This window comes from Callithrix jacchus, chromosome 15 (genome assembly GCF_049354715.1).
Source record: "Callithrix jacchus isolate 240 chromosome 15, calJac240_pri, whole genome shotgun sequence".
Classification (NCBI taxonomy): domain Eukaryota; kingdom Metazoa; phylum Chordata; class Mammalia; order Primates; family Cebidae; genus Callithrix; species Callithrix jacchus.
This window is the reverse complement of record NC_133516.1, coordinates 79,999,408-80,018,372: the sequence shown is the minus strand read 5'-3', so window position 1 is coordinate 80,018,372 and position 18,965 is coordinate 79,999,408. Positions and strand designations below refer to the sequence as shown.

The window sequence follows — 18,965 nt, the reverse complement described above, 5'->3', positions numbered from 1 at the left end:
AACGTAGAAATAAGAAGCAGGAGCAACCTGCCTGCACACGTTTTAGGGGAGATACTTTTCTGCCTCTTAGTCTCCCATTCGATGGATCTGAACGCAACTGGGATTCAATAGTATATTCATCATCATCCATGTCATGATCATCACATTTCAGAGCCGGCAGGTTCTTGAGGACCCTCCTGGTCCAATCTATTGTTTCACAGATTAGGAAACTGAGGTTCAGAAAGAAGGAAAAACTTGCTCAAGGTCACACTGTGAAGCTGAAGCTGGGGTTAAAAGCCAGACCCTCTGACTTCTGATCTATTGTTGTCAGGCCTTTTGCAGGCAGCCTCAGGTGCTACGTGTGGCATGGTGGCCTTAACATTGTTTGTAGGGATCTTAACATTAGGGTGTCTCCAGTCTGACAGACATATGAAAAAATGCACAAGGCAGACATTTTTTGTTTTTATGGTTTGTTTCCAGCTAAGCAATAATGTAATCATGTTATAAAAATCTGGAAAGTAGGAAAAAGAATTAGTCTTATCATTCTAACACAATCTATGTTAGCATTTTGTTTTTTACTTTCTACTTCCTTTATATTTCGTTTCCTCTGCATGTAGTTGTGATTATAGCATATCTGCACAATTTTGTGTTCTACGTTTTTATTTAACTTTATGGCATAAGCATTTTCCATGTTATTACTTTGGCTTCATAACCATAATTTTAACGATTACTTAATATTCTACCAAATAGATGTACCACAGTTCACTTATACATTCCTGTATCATTGGACATTTAGGTTTTGCCAGCTTTTCGTTAGCATAAATAATGCTGCAATGAACATCTAACGCATATAGCTTCCCCCTATATTCATGTTATTTCTGTAGGATAGCTTCCAAAAGTGGAATAAATAGGCCAATGATTCTGAACAGTTTTATTCTCTTGATACATGTTGCCAAATTGTCTGCTAAAAGCTTCTTACTAATTTACATAAACAATTTTGAATAAGAGTCAAAAGAGCAACCAAATAAAAACTTGTCAAGGAATAAAATAAGAACCACTTCATGTACACATCGTGGACGCATGATGGTTAAATGCATTCTGGTGCTTGTGCTGTAGGATAAGCATCTCGCTCTCATAGTTGAAAAAGGAAGAAAGCAAAGGCCCTCCGGCCTGCCGTGATGTTCTCATTTCCAGGCTCAGGCACTGTAGCTCTTGTGACTGTGCAACAGAATCACCTGAAATATTTCAAACTGCTGCTATCCAGGGCTAGACCCTAGAGATTCTAGTTTAATTGGCCTGGGGCATGGTCTCGCTCTGAGATGGCAGAAGTTTTCCAGATGATTCTATTTCAAGACCTGGTCAAGCATCCCTACATGGGTTGGGAGGCAGTCCGGGAGACTGCGGAGGTCAACAGAGACAGTGAGTGATGTCCTTAGCCCCGGTGTTTCTTCCTCTGTTTCCTGTGCCCCCGGAGACCTTAGCCCATGGGTGCCAACAAGTCTCTCACAGCTCCTCCCATCCTGAGGCCGGAAATGCCTGCTACATCCAGCTCCCACGGGCCCCAAGGACTCCTAAGAGGATGAAATGAGGAAGAGCACAAAGTCAGGGACAACTGTGGAGCTTCCAAACTGTCGCCTAAGGGACCTTAAAAGGATGGGAGGCCAGGTGTGGTGGCTCAGGCTTGTCATCTCAGTACTTTGAGAAGTCGAGATGGGAGGATTGCTTGAGCCCAGGAGTTTGACATTCTGGGCAACATAGTGAGACCTTCGTTTCTACAATTTTTTTTTTTTTTTAGTTAGCTAGGCATGGTGGTATGTGCCTACAGTCCTACCTACTTGGGAGGCTGAGGTGGGAGGATTGCCTGAGCCAGGAGTTCAAGGTTACAATGAGCTATGATTACGTCACTGTACTGCAGACTGGGTAACAGAGTGAGGCCCTGTCTCAAATAAAAAAAAAAAGGAAAAATAGGAATTCCAAATGTTCAACTTTAGAGCTTGGTAAACACATGGTAGTACATTCACTACTGGAGCATCATGTAGCCACTAAAAAGAGTTTATTTGTGCTAAAGTGAAAAGCTCTTCAAAATTCTGAATATAAAAAAAAGCCAGGTGCAGAAGAGATGTACAATATAATCTGATTTAGGTAAAAAGAACCCTATTACACACATATTCACTTGTTTACACACAGAAGGTGTCGGAAAAGATACATAAGAAATGAACAGGAGTAGCGATCTTAGAAGGATGGTTTTGGAGGTGTGGGAGTGGGGAGCGTGAAGGGGATCTGAACTGTTCACCTTGAGCCCTTTTCTGCTACTTATATTGTATGTCTCAAACGTGTATTACTTTTGTAATTTTATTTTTAAAAGACTATTATATGGTTTTCCAATAACAGGGGGCCAGGAAGAAAGACAATAGTGAGAATAATGACCTCATACATTGCTCCTAGCACATTACAGTTCTAAAGGCACAATCACTCTTTTGAGATGAGTTGGGTCAGTATTATTCTCATTTTATAGGCAAAGAAACTGAAGCTCCAGGAAGCAAAGACATAGCAAGATAATCAGAACTGATCACATGTAGACTCGAGTTCAAGGCTTTCAACGTCTAACCTTCTGACTTCAGCATCCTTTCTGTGATTCCATACTACAGAAATGAATCCCAGAGAAACAGGATTCGGATATCCCACAAAATGCTGATTTCCACTCGCCATGGCTTTTCCTGCCCTCAGCCACTCACACTGGAGATTGGAAGGCATGGAAAAGTACCCCAGGGAGCCTGCTCCCATAGGAGAAGGGGAGAAGCAGAGGTGGGCAACTGCCCTTCCAGGAGGCCAGTGGTGATAATGGGTCACTTAGCAAGCAGGCCCCTCCCCTGGGGCCCAAAGTTTCCTGTCTCCCAGGATGTGAGCTGAATGAAGGGGAGAGGCAGTCTGAGAGTGACCTGGCTGGAAGTGTGTGAGGGAAGAGGAGAAAATACAATCAGTAATCACTGAAAATGCAACATGCAGCACCAAGCTTAGCAGCTGAAGTTGGCTCCCAGTCCAACCCTAATCACCAACTCTGGGGCATAAAGGGTTAACCAACCATCACTACTGAGTCTGGGCCTCAATTCCCCCTTGTCCCCAGGCAGAATTCTTCAGAGCAAAGCAGAGATAGTAAATAGCTCAAGTTCCATCAGAGCCCCATAAAACACCACAGTGGCTGAGGCCGAGATAATCTTTTAAAGGTCATTTGTGTACCTGGCGTCCACACTGCACACCTCTCCACTGCTCTCCACTAAATCTCCAGTGCTTGTTGGGCGGGGGTAGGAGGGTGCATCTTCCTTGCCTCTGTGTCCCCCACAGCACTGTGCCTCCAGGTGGCATAGAAACATCTCTGTAAATGTATAAAGTAAATGGAATGGACACCATCAAAGATGCTAATGGCCAATAATTATTCCGTGTATTTAATTAATTCGTGGTACCAATAATATAAATTATATATAATATATTATAACATAATATATTATGTTTTATTAATTTTATACATTTCTATACATTTTACATTTATAATGCTTTTTTCTTTTTTGAGAGAGGGTCTCACTTTGTCACCCAGGCAGGAGTACAGTGGCACAATCACAGATCACTGCAGCCTTAACTTCCCAGAGTCAAGTGATCCTCCTACCTCAGCCTCTTGAGCAGCTGGACTGCAAGCACTTGCTACCATGGCTGGCTAATTTTTTGTATTTTTCATAGAGATGGAATTTCGCCATATTTCCCAGGCTGGTCTCAAACTCCTGGGCTAAATAATCCAAAGCTGCCCACCTCAGCCTCCCAAACTGCTAGGATTACAGGCATGATCCCAAGCCACCCACCTTGGCCTCCCAAATTAGCCTGCAGCTAATTTTTATGAAGCTTGTGAAATAGAAACTAACCCTTACTACCTCCATTTTACAGATGCAGACACTAAGCCCTGCAGAGGTGAAAGAACTGTGTGGTCTCAGGCTGTACCGTGAGTCAGGGGAAGCCTGGAGTCTAGACAGTGTGACTCAGAGTCAGTGCTACTGCCCGTGCCACGTTGGAAGGACACTGTGTTTCTCCGGCAGAAAGCATTCAGCCATATTAATCAGTAAGAGGTTTCCCAGAGAAGGATGGGGTAGTCAGGGTGGTGAGTTCAGAGCTACATTTGCTAGGGAATTATTTGGGTTTGCTAATGTAAAGAACGAAACTGCGAGGTGTGTTCATCTGATGAAAAATCTATCAAGCCACACTTACAATTTGTGCACTTTTTTGTATGTAGGTTATGCTTCAATAAAAATTAAATTAAAAAGAACGACTGAGCAAATGGTCCCCGAGGCTCCTGGTGCTGTCTTATATAGAAGGATGACTGGTTAATGCTTTTGCCTCCCAGTGGGGTAGAAGACAGGTGTTCACTCCCTTGGAATCTCTCCCTGCTTCACAGCATCCTCCACACTGGCACCAAGCTGTCATCCTGAAATAAAGGCCCAATCAGGTCCTCCTCTGCCTGCAATTCCTCAGTGGCTTCTTGTTACCTGTAAAACAAATTCCACACTCCTTGGCAAAGCCAGCCACATTCTGTGCCTACTCAGCTTTCCAAGCTAACCTTTCATAGGAGAGGGGGCAGAAGTAGTAACTGAGTAGAGAGACCCTGGGCTCAACTATCTTCTGGCCATGTAACCTTGGGCAGGTCCCTGAACCTCATCTGTTGAACAGGAGTGACGGTAAGGTACCAAGGGAGAGGTCACGGTGAAAGGAACAGAAATTATGCACGTCAAACGTATAAAATAATGTCAGGCACCCAGTTAGCTCTTAGTGAATGTTTGCAATCACTTTCCATTTTTCATCTGACTACCCTGACACCTTAGATTACTTCCTCACCATTCTCTGACCACAGGATCACACTCTTCCCCCACCATCCCTACATCTTCATTACCCACCAAATTCTCCCCTTGTCTCTAAGAAAATCTCAACTGCCATTCCTCCAAAAGGCCCTTTCCAGCCCTTACCAACCAATGTGGAACTTCACGCTCTCTCGTGCTCCCATAGTGCTTTGTGTTTCCACTGGAGCACTTATTCTGTGGCACCTGCTCCGTTGTTCATTCTTCCATAGGAGACTTTCTCCATCACTGCTGCATAAACGTCTTCTTGCTCATCTCCAGGTACCTCCCACTGAGTGATGGGCACTTTGCACATTGGAGAGGACAGCACCTGAGATGATTGTCCAGCGGGTGAACATCCCAGTGCTTTCTCTGAGACATACCACTGTCCCCAGCAATTTGTGCAATGCACCTTCAACCCCACTTCCCAAGCTATTGTTGATAGGGCTAGGGCTGAGCAACTGATCCAACCTGATCTGATCAGTATATTCAGTCCTGGGAATCATAAGCAGAGGGAACAGCTGCTACCAGTCTGGCCAGCATTGCCCCATCCCCCTCATTGTGGGTTGAACTGTGTTCCCCTTCCACCAGATAATGTTGAAGTCCTCATCCTGGCACATGACTGTGACCTTATTTGGAAATGGAGTCTCTGGAAATGATGATTCAGTTAAGATGAGGTCATTAGGGTGGGCCCTAATCCAACATGACCAGTGTCCTTTATTAAAAGGGGAAATCTAGACACAGACTTGTACAAAGAGAAGATGATAAGAAGAGACAGGGGAAACACCATCTACAAACCAAAGAACCCTGAGGCTACCAGACACTAGGAGAAAGGCAGGGAAAAGATGTTTCCTCACAGTCTCCAGAAGGAGCCAATGCTGCTGATACCTTGATTTCAGACTTCTGGCCTCCAGAACTGAGACACTAAATGTCTGTTCTCAGCCACCCAGTTTGTGGCACTTTTTACAGTAGTCCTAGGACACTAATACACCCCCCTTTTGGTGAGCTTCTCTTCTCCCCTCAAGCATGTGGTTCAAGAAGTTGCTCCTCTCCTCTTCCCCCATGGTCATTGTCATTGTCATCATCATCATCATCATCATCATCATCACCACCACTCATCATTGCCATCATCATCAACATCATTATCATCATAACTAACCCATACAAAGCCTGACTTAGTGCTGGATACTATTCTAAGCAGTCTAAATTTAATCTTTATAACAATCTATGAGATGGGTCCTATTGCTATCCCTACTTAACAGATGAGAACACTGAGATATAGAGAGGTTTAAGTGCCAAGAGTCACAGAGCTAATCAGTAACAGAACCAGGATTTAAACCCAGGCAGTCTGACTTCAGAGTCTATGAGGGGTAGGAACATGTCCTAAGCAGGATCAAGTAGAGTTCTAAGGGTCATTTTTAAAAATTGGAATTTGGGAAAGAAGAGTCAAGCTCCTTAGGTGGTAAGATTTATCAGTTGTCATCAAGGGGTCATGACCCTGGCCTTCAACATGTGTAAAGGGCAGGTCTGTATCAAAGAAGGGATGCTCACAGTCAGAAAAGAGAAATGGAAGAATGATCCAAGATGGCTGATCGCTAACATCTCGGGATTGCAGCTCCCAGTGAAAGCGCAGAGAATGAGAGGACGCCACACTTTCAGACAAATTTTTGTCACTCACGGGGCAGAAGATTCCCAGTGGAGGAGTCCCACGGGTCGTCAGCGCGACTCTTGTGGCTGGCGCAGCAGTTTTGCCGGCACCTCGGCGTGGCAGCTCTTGGTGCAGAGTAAACGGGACTGGTTCCCCTTCTGACCGACGTTTGGAGCTCTGAGAAGGCAGAGTTGCCTATTACGGACTCAAGAAGGAAACCAGACTGGAGATTCCTGGGCAGAAAAGCACCATCAGTCTTAACACCACTGTTTTGGCCGGCGCAGTGGGTTGCTCATATTTCGGCCCTGGGAATTAACAACTTGGACTTCCACTCAGAGACCTAATTTGAAAGTAATTATAAAGATGACAGGTGGATAAATTTACAATGATGGGAAGAAACCAGCGTAAAAAGGCTGAGAATACTCAAAATCAGAATGCCTCTCCCTCTAAAGAGGATCACAGTTCCTCATCAACAAGGGAACAAGGCTTGATGGAGAATGAGCGCATCCCATTAACAGAATTAGGCTTCCAAAGATGGATAATAAGAAACTTCTGTGAGTTAAAAGAACATGTTGTAGCCCAATGTAAAGAAACTAAGAACTTTGAAAAAAGGTTTGACGAAATCCTAATGAGAATAGACAATTTAGAGAGGAATATAAGTGAATTAATGGAACTGAAGAATACAATAGGGGAATTCTGAGAAGTATGCACAGGTTTAAACACTCGAATTGATCAAGCAGAAGAAAGGATATCAGCGGTCAAAGACCAACTTAATGAAATAAAACAGGAAGACAAGATTAGAGAAAAAAGGATAAAAAGGAATGAGCAAAGTCTCCAAGAAATATGGGACTATGTGAAAAGACCAAATTTACGTTTCATAGGTGTACCTGAATGTGACGGAGAGAATGAATCCAAGCTGAAAAATATTCTACAGGATATTATTCAGGAAAATTTTCCTAACCTAGCAAAGCAGGACAATATTCAACCCCAGGTAATACAGAGAACACCACAAAGATATTCCTCAAGAAGAGCAACCCCAAGGCACATAATCGTTAGATTCACCAGGGTTGAAACGAAGGAGAAAATACTAAGGGCAGCCAGAGAGAAAGGTCAGGTTACCCACAAAGGGAAGCCTATCAGACTTACAGCAGATCTCTCAGCAGAAACTCTACAAGCCAGAAGAGAGTGGGGGCCAATATTCAACATCCTTAAAGAACAGAACTTTCAGCCCAGAATTTCATATCTAGCCAAACTAACCTTCACAACTGAAGGAAAAATAAAATCTTTTATGAACAAGCAAGTATTCAGAGATTTTATTACCACCAGGCCTGCTTTACAAGAGCTTCTGAAAGAAGCATTACACATAGAAAGAAACAACCAGTATTAGCCTTTCTAAAAATATACCAAAAAGTAAAGAGCATCAACATAAAGAAGAATTTACATCAATGAATGGATACAACAGCCAGTTAACATCAAATGGCAGTAATCCTAAATTTAAAGCGACTAAATCCCCCAATCAAAAGATACAGCCAAAACTCAACTGTATGCTTACATCCAGACCCATTTCACATGTAAGGATACACAAAGACTCAAAACAAAGGGATGGAGAAAGATTTACCAACCAAATGGAGAGCAAAAATAAATAAATAAATAAAAAGCAGGAGTTGCAATTCTTGCATCTGATAAAATAGATTTTAAAGCAACAAAGATATAGTGGTAAAAGGATCAATGCAACAATAAGAGCTAACGATCCTAACACCCAGATACATAGAGACGTAGACTCCATGAGACACAAAATTAATAAGGATATCCAGGACTCGAACTCAGATCTGGAACAAGTAAACTTAATAAATATTTATAGAGCTCCCCACTTTAAATACACAAAATATACATTCTTGTCAATACCACATCACACCTACTCATAGGTTTAAATGAAATATTGATTGGCCATTATTAATACCCATTTTTTAGAATAAAGCAACATTTTCATTCTCTCTCCTTCTTTTTCTTCTTCTTTCTTCCTCTCCTTCACTCTTTTTTATTTCCTTCTCTCAAAAAAAACAGAAAAGAAAAGAGAAATGGGGAGATGCATGATATCCAGTCCCTGTCACTCTCTGTCAAGGAGGCCTAGTCCCAGCCCTGCTCTTGTTTATAAGAGTGTATAAATTATAGTTTTGTCCAAGATAGTTATGTTGGGTTTTCATCATTTGCAAGCAGAAGATTCTGGAGCAGCACACCTGCAAATTTAAAACGGGGACTGAAAGACTCCATTCCTATTGGGAGTGGTCTTTTGAGTGGCAGGGATGAAAATAAACCTTGGCTCATTTGAGACAGGGATCTCCTGCAAGAGACGGGGTATCAGAGAAAGCTGGGCTCTGCAGCCAGGGAGGAGGCAGTAGATGCCAAGAAAAGCAGAGAGGGGATGGAGAGAGAGCACGCCATGGAGTCCTGAGAGTTTTCCAGTTCTGAGGCTTGGCTGCATTCTCCCTGAATCTGTGTAATCTACACCCCTTTTCAGTTTAAACTGGCACAAGTTGGTTTCAGTAGGTTGCATGCAAAGAATCATAAATAATACACATGCAATAGACACTCAATAACTGTTGAATATAATGGAAGGTTTTTAAGTGAGGCAGTAAGATGGAGATTATTCCTTAGCAATATTACTCCTGTATTGTACTCCAATATTAGCCTGTATGGTGGGGATATGAGGTGGCGGAGTGCAGACAGGGGGCAGAGATTATGGAGAGATATCTGCAGAGGTCAGTATGAGAGGGGAGAGGCCAGCGTGGCTAAGAAGGGAAGTGGGGGTGCTGAGGGAAGGACTTGGTGGGATTTCACAACCAAGGAGATGTGGGAGTAAAAGGAGACAGGATGTCAAAGATGACTGGGAATTTGTGCCTGGTTTCCAGAAGGAGGGATGACACCATTAATAGAAGGAGGGAAGTCGGGAGAAAAGATGAGCAGGCTCTGGCTCTCACACACTGGTGCTGAGCCGAGGCACGAGTGACAGAGCTAATTAGCGTTAACGGAACAGAAAGAAATGGAACCTAGTGTTTGGGAGAGAAGTCAGCTGCAGAATTAGAGATCCAGGGAGTTCTCTTTAACTGAGAGCTGAGGCCTGAGAGAGGCTGAGGCAGCTCAGGGAGAACACAGAGGAAGAAACCAGGGGAGGCACATTATTTAGGAAGTGAAAGACTAAGTAACCTAAAAACCTGAGAAAGAGCAGAGTCTGAGAGGTAGGGCAGAAATGTAGCACGTGCAATACAGAGAAAATTGAGGAAGGAGAGGGTTTTCAGAAGAGGATTGTAGTGAATGGTGCTCAAAACCGCACACAGACCAAGCAAGGACGTTCTCAGGGGTCTGAGACAAGGTGATTCAACTCACTGAGGAGGAGACCATGGGAAATTGCCAAGGGAACAGTGAGTCAGCGGTGAGGAGGGGAAGACAGATGGGAAGGCCTTGGGGAGAGGAGGCTGCAAGTCATTTAATGCCACAGTGGTCTCCAGCTGTTTTCACCTTCTCAGGTAGTGGTAAGGATGATTTTACAACTAGGAAAATATCTGAATGGCCTGTTTGATGAGAAAGGTTGAAGGCTCTAGGGCATAACCTGGATATGCTGGTGAGGTTATGAGAAACTTGAACTACCCTGCCTGATAAACAGACAGGGGTTGAGGGCTTGGGGATGTGGACTGGGGATGGAGGTTAGCAGCTGCCTCATAAGTAGAGCAAAAGATGTGGAATGGTCCCAGCCAGGACTCTTGTCTGTAAACAACAGAAACTGACCCTGACCCTAGCTAACTTAAGCAGAAAAGAAATCCACAGGAAGACTCACAGGATCCAGGAGAAGTCTGGGTGCAGTGGCTCACGTCTGTAATCCCAGCACTTTAAGAGGCCGAGGTCAGAGGATTGCTTGAGCCCATGAGTTCCAGACCAGCCTGAGCAACACAGACTCCATCTCTACTAAAAATACAAAAAATTAGCCAGGCATGGTGGCAGGGGCCTGCAGTCTCAGCTATTTGGGTGGCTGAGGTGGGAGGATCGCTTGTGCCCAGGAGGTCAAGGCTTCAGTGAGTTGCAATGGTGCCACTATACTCCAGGCTGGGCAATGGGAGTGAGACCTGGCTCAAAAAAACAAACAAACAAAAGAATCCAGGAGAAGCATATTAGCTATTATGGTAGGCAACAAATTACCCCAAGACTTAGAGGCTAAAAATAACACTCATTCATTATCTCATAATTTCTGCACATTAAGGATTAGGGAGCAATTTAGCTGGGTGGTTCTGGTTTGGGGTCTTTCATTAGGTTGTAGTTAGGATGTCCAGTGAGGCTTCGATCTTCCGAAGTGGGGCTGGAGGAGCTGCTTTCAAAATGGCACACTCACTAGGATGCTGACAGGAAACGTCAGTACTTCATTGGCTATTGGCATGGGGCTTCATTCTCACCCATGCAAGACTCTCCATAACCCTACCTGAGAGTCCTTATGACATGAATGGTGGCTTCTCCCATATGGGCAATCCTAGAGTGAGAGAAAGGAGAGAGCCACAGTACCTCTTCTGGCCTGGTCTCACAAGTCACACATGGTCACTTCTGCCATATTCTTTTCATGAGAAGTGAGTCACTAAGTCTAGCCCCTCCTCACAGAGAGGGGAATTAAGCCCCAGCTCTTGAAGGGCAGAAGTATGAAAGAATTTGTGGACATATTCTAAAATTAAAACTATCCAGGAAAGTTGGAGAATGAGACTTGAAAAACAGGCAGAAAATTGGACAGCCAATGCCCCAGCCGAGGCCACACCAAGGAAGAGCCTGCTCAGGGCTGGACACTCTAGGCTGTGGGGCCCAGACATGGGTGCCCTCTTTAAAATATAAACATTCCTTCCGTTATTCAGAGCACTTGCTCCAAAGACGCAGTCACTGGCCTAGGCAGCTGGTTAGCTGAGTTTGGATCACTGTGTGCACACCTCAACTGCAACATGGCCCATGAGGCAGGAGTCTGACTGTCACCAAGACCTACATGGTTGGAGATCTTCCAAACACACATACATGCACAGGCACCATTAGAGCAATTCCCATCACAGAAGGGTTTCTGTCTGATCCCCCAACCCCAGATGGATGTCCAACAATTTGATTCAATGCTAGCACTGACTCCCAGTGTTAGTGCAGACCCCACAGGTTAAGGGGCTGCATCATGGTTGTGTCAGCACAGGATGGAGAGAATCCAAAGCGCCAGTATCTCTAGCTCCAATATCTCGTTTCCACCGAGATGCATATGCTTTAGTGGAAACGAGATATTGGAGCTAGAGATGACAAAAGAAAACATATTATCCCTGAGATCTCCCAGAATCTCACTGGGAGAGTCCTCGATCGATCGAGACTCTCTAAAGATACTTAGTGGGGAGAAGGTGTTGGGTTGTTTCCCATCATAAGTGAGAAAAGGTTTCGAGTCATTTAAATGTAACTATTAACAGAAGGGTGATCCCACAAGCTAGAGGATCTGAGGATATCCTGGATGCAGACATTTGGCTTTAAATATAAACTTGGAGTCTTCAGTAATTTGAATGTTATTGTTAAGGAAGAAAATGATGTCTTCTAAGGTCAGCCCTGGATTTAATTATAGCAAGTCAATGTGTTTTTGTTGTTGTTGTTTTATATGAGCTAGAGCCTGGGGCCTTGTAGGTAAAATCAGTTGGAGAGCTAAGTTATGAGAAAAAATGGGGAAAGTGAAAAAAATAGAGACACATTAGAGATATAGTTCTCAAAGGAGACCTTCTTAGCAAGATGAAGTCCACATGCATGACCACAGGTCCTCCAGTTTCACTTAGGGTCCATGAAGAGGACTAAAAGCACAGGTCCTGGAACCATGACGTCTGGGGAACTCCAGCCACATGGGGTGCGGTGGTCGTAATTCTAACTGAAGGCCAAGGGGTGAGCCTGCAGGACTACAGGGTTAAACAGCTCACCAGCTGGAGCCAGAATGGGGAGGAGGAAAGGAGGGCAAGATGGTCAGAAGAGATAAGGACCCAGGCTGGAGAGGACAGGCAGGAAGCACACTTACCTTGAGAACCAGGCTTTGTAATGTGATGTTTTCTTAATGAAATGTCGGATGGGGCCGGGCGCGGTGGCGCAAGCCTGCAATCCCAGCACTTTGGGAGGCCGAGGCGGGTGGATCACGAGGTCAAGAGATCGAGACCATCCTGGTCAACATGGTGAAACCCCATCTCTACTAAAAATACAAAAAATTAGCTGGGCATGGTGGCGCGTGCCTGTAATCTCAGCTACTCAGGAGGCTGAGGCAGAATTGCCTGAACCCAGGAGGCGGAGGTTGCGGTGAGCCGAGATCGCGCCATTGCACCCCAGCCTGGGTAACAAGAGCGAAACTCCATCTCAAAAAAAAAAATTAAAAAATTAAAAAATAAATAAAAAATAAAACAAACGGTCGGATGGAAGCCCTACAAAAATGAGTCTATGATGAATGTCCAATCAACGTCCAATAATGAATTACTAAATATTGTTCAATAACAAACCACGCTCTTTCTAGGCCTGCCCTGGAAACGAAGGTTGACTGTTGTCACCCCCTCCTGGGGGGGATGGGCTGCCCACTCAGCTTCGTTCTCCTGAAGCTGCCCTTCTATATGCCCATTTTTGGAAGGACACAGCCTAATCCAGGTCTGTGACCATTTTTTTTGGTCTTAAAATACTTGATCAGTTTGTTCTGCTGTTTGTCTATATTCATATCAAGAGGATTTCCTTGTTTATGTTGTCAAACCCTCTTGCTACAGTTCATTTCAGATATTTAATGAGCTCCTGCTATGTACCAGGCACTGGGGATACAAAGATAAATGAAGTAAACCAGATGCCATGCCATCATTGCCCTTAAGTGTTCATACCGCGTGTGTGTGTGCATGTGTGTGTCTGTATGTTGGGATATGGGTGTTGGAGTGGTTGAGAGACTGGACATTGAAGGAAAATAAAATATATCATAAAGAGGACAGTCAAAGAAGAGCTAAATATGCATCCAGTACAAATGCTAGTTAGATATTTTATACATATCATCTCACTTACTCATCAGTATAACTCTGTAAAGAAAGTACTGTTATTCCTATTTTACAGAAAGGGGATGTAGAGTCGTGTCATTGCTCTAAGGCCACACAGCTAGTAAGTAGCAGAGCCAGGACTCATATCCATGACTTTCTAAGGTCACAGTTTTTTATAAATTGTAGCAAATACACGTAACATAAAATTTACTGTCTTAACCATTTTTAAGTGTACACTCAATAGTGTTAAGTACATTCACATTGTGGTACAACCAATGCCCAGAATGCTTTTTATTTTGCAAAACAGAAACTCTATACTTATTAAATATCTAAAAAAAAATCTACTTCCCATTTTCCCATTTGTTCCTCCCCAACTCCTGGCAACCACCATTCTAGCTCCTGTCTCTATGAATTTGACAATCCCAGGTAACTCATAAGTGATACCATACAGTATATGCCTCTGTGTGACTGGGTGATTTCACTCAGAATAGTGTCCTCAAGGTTCATCCGTGTTGTAATTTGTACCAGAATTTCTCCCCTTTAAGGATGACTAATATTCCATTGCATACCATACTTGGTTTATCTAGTCATTCGTCAGTGGACAGTTGCATTGCTTCCATGTTTGGCTCTTGTGAATAATGCTGCTATGAACATGTGCATATAAATACCTCTTCAAGACACTCCTTTCAATTTCTCTTGGATGTATGCCCAGAAGTGAAATTGCCAGGTCATATGATAATTCTACATTTAATTTTTTGAGGAACTGTCATACTATTTTCCACAGTGGCTGCACCATTTTACATTCCCATCAACAGTATACAAGGGTTCCAATTTTTCCACATCCTTGCCAGCACTTGTTATTTCTTCATATCTTTCTTTAATTTCTTTTTTCTCTTTCCCTTCCTCCCTCCCTCCCTCCCTTCTTCTACTTTCCTTCCTCATCTTCCTTCCTTTCTTTCTCTTTCTCCCTTCCTTCTTTCCTTCCCTCCCTCCCTCCCTCCTTCTTTTCTTTCTTTCTTTCTCTCTTTCCTTCTTTCTTTCTTCTTTCTCTATTTCTTTCTCTTGTGTGTGAGTTCTTTCTATATTCTGGATATTAACCCATTATTAGATATATCATTTACAAGTATTTGCTCCAATACTGTAGGTTGCTTTTTTACTCTGTTGATTGTGTCCTTTGATGCACTTAAGTTTTTAATTTTTATGCAATCCAATTTATCTATTTTCACTTTTGTTGCTTGTGCTTTTGTTTCATATTTAATAAATAATTGCCAAATCCAGTATCATGTAGCTTTCCTACTGTGTTTTCACCTAAGAGTTTTACAGTTATAGTTTTAGCTCTTTCATTTAGGTCTTTGATCCATTTTGAGTTAATGTTTGTATATTGTGTAAGGTAAGGCTCCAATTTTATTCTTTTGCATGTAGACGTCTAGTTTTCCCGACACCATTTTTTGGTCCTCCATTTTTAGCCACTTTTAAATGTACCATTAAGAATATTCATGTTGCTGGGCAACCATCACCATTACCCATGTCCAGAACTTTTCATCATGCCATACTGGAACTCTGTACCCAATAAACAATGGCTCCCTCCCTCTGGCTCCTGAAATCTACTGTTGTACTTTCTTCTTCCATGAATTTGTCCCAGTCTTTGTTCTTGAGGACCATGCTCTACATGGGAAATTGTAACCGTGCAGAGCAGGGACACTTAGCTCTGGACTGGTGGGGTGTCAACAGGAGGATGACAAGTGTAAGAAGAGGTTTTTGAAGGAGGGGTGCCCAAGCTGGGCAATTTGACACTTGGGGTGACAGATCCAAACCATATCATACCTCATAATCCACGGATGTGTGTGATTAATTCTCACGGTGTAAACATGCCCATGTGCCCTGATTCAGACGTGAAATCTTACCAGTACCCCAAGAGACCCTTTCCAGTGACTTCTGACACCCTTCCCCCAAAGGTAACCACTATTTTGACTTCTAACAAAATAGACAACCTTTGCCTTGTGTTTCTCATATAAAGGAATCCTACAGAATATACTCATCCATGTCTGGCTTCTCTGGTTCAACATTCCTCCTTTTTTTCTGGGCCAATTCTTATCTTGCTTGAACTTCAGAAAATGGTCATTGTGCTAGTCCTCATCCCAGCCTAGATGATGGAGGGAACTGGCTACACAAATATAAGGTGGTGTCACAATTCGCAATAAACTGCAGAACAAGAAGTGTCTCTGGCCTGGCCCTGCGGGGCTGCTGCTGGAAAATGGATGGTGCCCATTGAGGGGTCTAATGGAGGAGGGACAGTGTTTGCCCTGCACTATTCTCCTAATAATTCAAGGAGAGTGAAGCTTGGAATTGGTAAGCATTCCCAGAAGGGCCACAAATTGCATTTTAGCTTGTTTCAATTGCAGAATGAAATGGCTTGTTTTCTTGGAAATGTTTATTTTCCCCCCTCGGTCCCTTGCCCTCTGTTTCCCTGGCTCTCAGGTGCATAGCTTCCTTCCTCCCTTCCTCCTCCAGCTCTTGTCCCTTTTGGCAGTTATATTTCTGCAGAGTTTAGCCCTCCCTGGACTTGGGAACTTTTAGCGGGTCTTGGAAGATACAAGAGCTACAAGGAATCCTGAAGATTAGCTGATTCACCCCACCCTTCATTGTTTAATGACTTAAGAAAAAGACTAAGAGATAGTGTATATAAACTGTAAAATCTCAGCATATAGCTCAGATAGTAAATCAATTCAGCTGGAATAATACATTTAATTTTAAATGTTATGTAACTACCATTGAATCAAGATACAGGCTGGGCACAGTGGCTCACATCTGTAATCCCAGCACTTTGGGAGGCTGAGGTGGACAAATCATTTGAGCCCAGGAGTCCAAGACCAGCCTGGGCAACATAGGAAAACCCTGTCTCTACTAAAAATATAAAAATTAGCCCAGTGTGGTGCTGTGCACCTGTGGTCCCAGCTACTTGGGAGGCTGAGGTGGGAGGACGGCTTGAGCCGGGGAGGTGGAAGTTTCAATGAGCTGAGCTTGCACTCCAGCCTGGGCCGGACTTTGAGACTCTGGGTTTTGAGACTCTGTCTCAAAGCAAACAAATAAAAGAGCAAGATGCAGAGCATTGCCAGTACCCGGAAGGTTTGCTCCTGCTTTCGCCGCAGTCCGTCTCTATTCCTCGTCCACTTGTTTTCTTTTATCATCACAGATCGTACTTGCCTGTTCTTGAACTTCAGATAAATGAAATCATACAGTACATATGATTTTGTGTCTGGCTACTTTTGCTCTACATCAGGATTTTGAGATTAATCCACATTGTTACATATATCAGTAGTTTGTTCTCTCTCTCTCTTTTTTCAGAAATGCTATCACGAATTTATCTATTCTGTTCTGACAGTTAGGCTGTTTCCAGTTTGGGCTACTGTACCAGTTTGTCAGGGCTGCCATAACAGACCACCACAGACTTGGTGGCTTAAATGACAGAGATTTATGTTTTTATTATTCTGAAAGGTAGAAATCCACAATCAGGATTTTGGCAGGGTTGACTTGTGAGGGCCTCTCTCCCTGGCTTGGTTGACCTTCTGTCTTCTCTCTGTGTCTTCACATGGTCTTTCCTCTATATATGTGTCCTAGTCTCTTTTTACAAGGAAACAAGCCATATGGGACCAGGTCTACCACAATGACCTCATTGAACCTTAATTACCTCTTTTTGTTTGTTTGTTTTTTTGAGACGGAATTTCACTTTTGTTGGCCAGGCTAGAGTGCAATGGCAGGATCTCACCACAACCTCCACCTCCCGGGTTCAAGCGATTCTTTTGCCTCAGTCTCCTAAGTAGCTGGGATTACAGGCATGCACCACCATGCTTGTCTATTTTTGTATTTTTAGTAGACACAGAGTTTCTCCATGTTGGTCAGGTTGGTCTCGAACTCCTGACCTCAGGTGATCTGCCCGCCTCGGCTTTCCAAAGTGCTGGAATTACAGGCATGGACCACCACACCTGTCCTTTAATTACCTCTTCAAAGGCTCCATATACGGTCATATTCTGATGTACTAGAGGTTTAGTTAGGACTTCAACATGTGAATTTTCAGGGGGACACAAGTCCATAACAGTTTCTACCAACAAAGCTGCCATGAACATTTTGGTGCAGATTTCGTACATGTACAGTTGTCCAAAGTAGGTGAGCCAATTTACATTCCCAAAGCAACGTGTGAGTGTTCCAGTAGCTCTGCATCCTCACCAACCACCTCATTTTACAGATGAGAAACAGAGACCCACAAAGGGGGTACAAGGTTCACGTTCCCACGTGCAGATCATGAGTTTGAGGTTGCAGAGCAAAGCATGCCAAGGAAGCCCTGTCCCCAGACTGCTTTAGGAATTTCTGACCCTTCCCAACACATTACCTTGCTCAATCATTCAGTCGTTCATCAAAAAGAATATTTAGAACCATCTGCGGCTCCATCCTGTTCTGGCTCTGGAAGAAAGGTGATGAATAGAGAGCCAGGAAACTGACATTGAAGTTGGAGCAATAGACAATGAACACAAGGACTCAGTAAGTCTTGTCGACTGTAGTAGGTGCTGGGGAAGGAAGCAACAGAACCTAAGCAGAAGTTGAGATAGAGAAAAAGGAGCTTGGCAGTGGGGAGGGTAAACTCACCTATAGGTGGGCTGCTCTGAAGGGCCTCTCTGAGAACGGACAGATAGGAGAACCCTGAAGGATTCCAAGGCACCAGCCAGACAAAGACCAAGGAAATTGCTGAGGCAGAGAGAATAGGAGGAGCACAAGCTCTGAGGCAGGAGCAGCTCTGGAGTGGGGAGGGGCAAGGAAATGATGATCTGTGAAATTGGACTGGGCGGGCAGGGATGGGGGAGGCAGCAGATGAGTTCTACCAGGCGAGGGCCTAGGTCATGCAGGGCTTGCAGGTCGTGGGAAGAGCTTGGATTTTATTCTAAGGGCAATGGGAAACTACTGGAGGGTTTCAGGGTGAGGTAAGCAAGATCCAACTGACATTAACAAATGGATGGTACAGGGGAGAAGCAGGCACACTCTTTTAGAGACTGTTACTCTTCCCCAGGTAATAGTCACTGACATGTCAGTGACTTAGACTCAGGAGGTGGCAGAAGAGATATATCTTGGAGGTGAAACTGACAGGATGTGGTGAGGGGTTGGATGTGCCTGTTGAGAAAAGGAAGTGAATGATGGATGACTTCTAAGCTTTGAGCTTTGACCCTCCTGACAGAAGGCAAGGACTTTTCAGCTATAACTTACCAACCTCTGACTGTGCAGTTCTCTTGTCCATCTCACTACTGGATGTCTTGAGCCTCAGGACATAGTAAGTGTTCAATAAACATTCTTGAATGTGCAAACTGACTGCAAGCACAAATGCTTTAGCACAACACAGGGCCCAACCTTTTTGGCACCAGAGACTGGTTTTGTGGAAGACAGGTT

The 18,965-nt window shown here is 43.8% G+C and overlaps 1 long non-coding RNA gene across 1 annotated transcript; it reads right to left on the bottom strand.

Moving 5' to 3' along the window:
• Window positions 1-898: 898 nt before the first annotated feature.
• Window positions 899-5,184, bottom strand: LOC118147715 (uncharacterized). The gene is made up of 4 exons (XR_004734201.3): window positions 4,983-5,184; window positions 4,231-4,508; window positions 3,217-3,352; window positions 899-1,550 (listed from the first exon to the last, which is right to left on the bottom strand). It is a non-coding gene; the product is annotated as an uncharacterized LOC118147715 (long non-coding RNA).
• Between the last annotated feature and the right edge of the window lie 13,781 nt (window positions 5,185-18,965).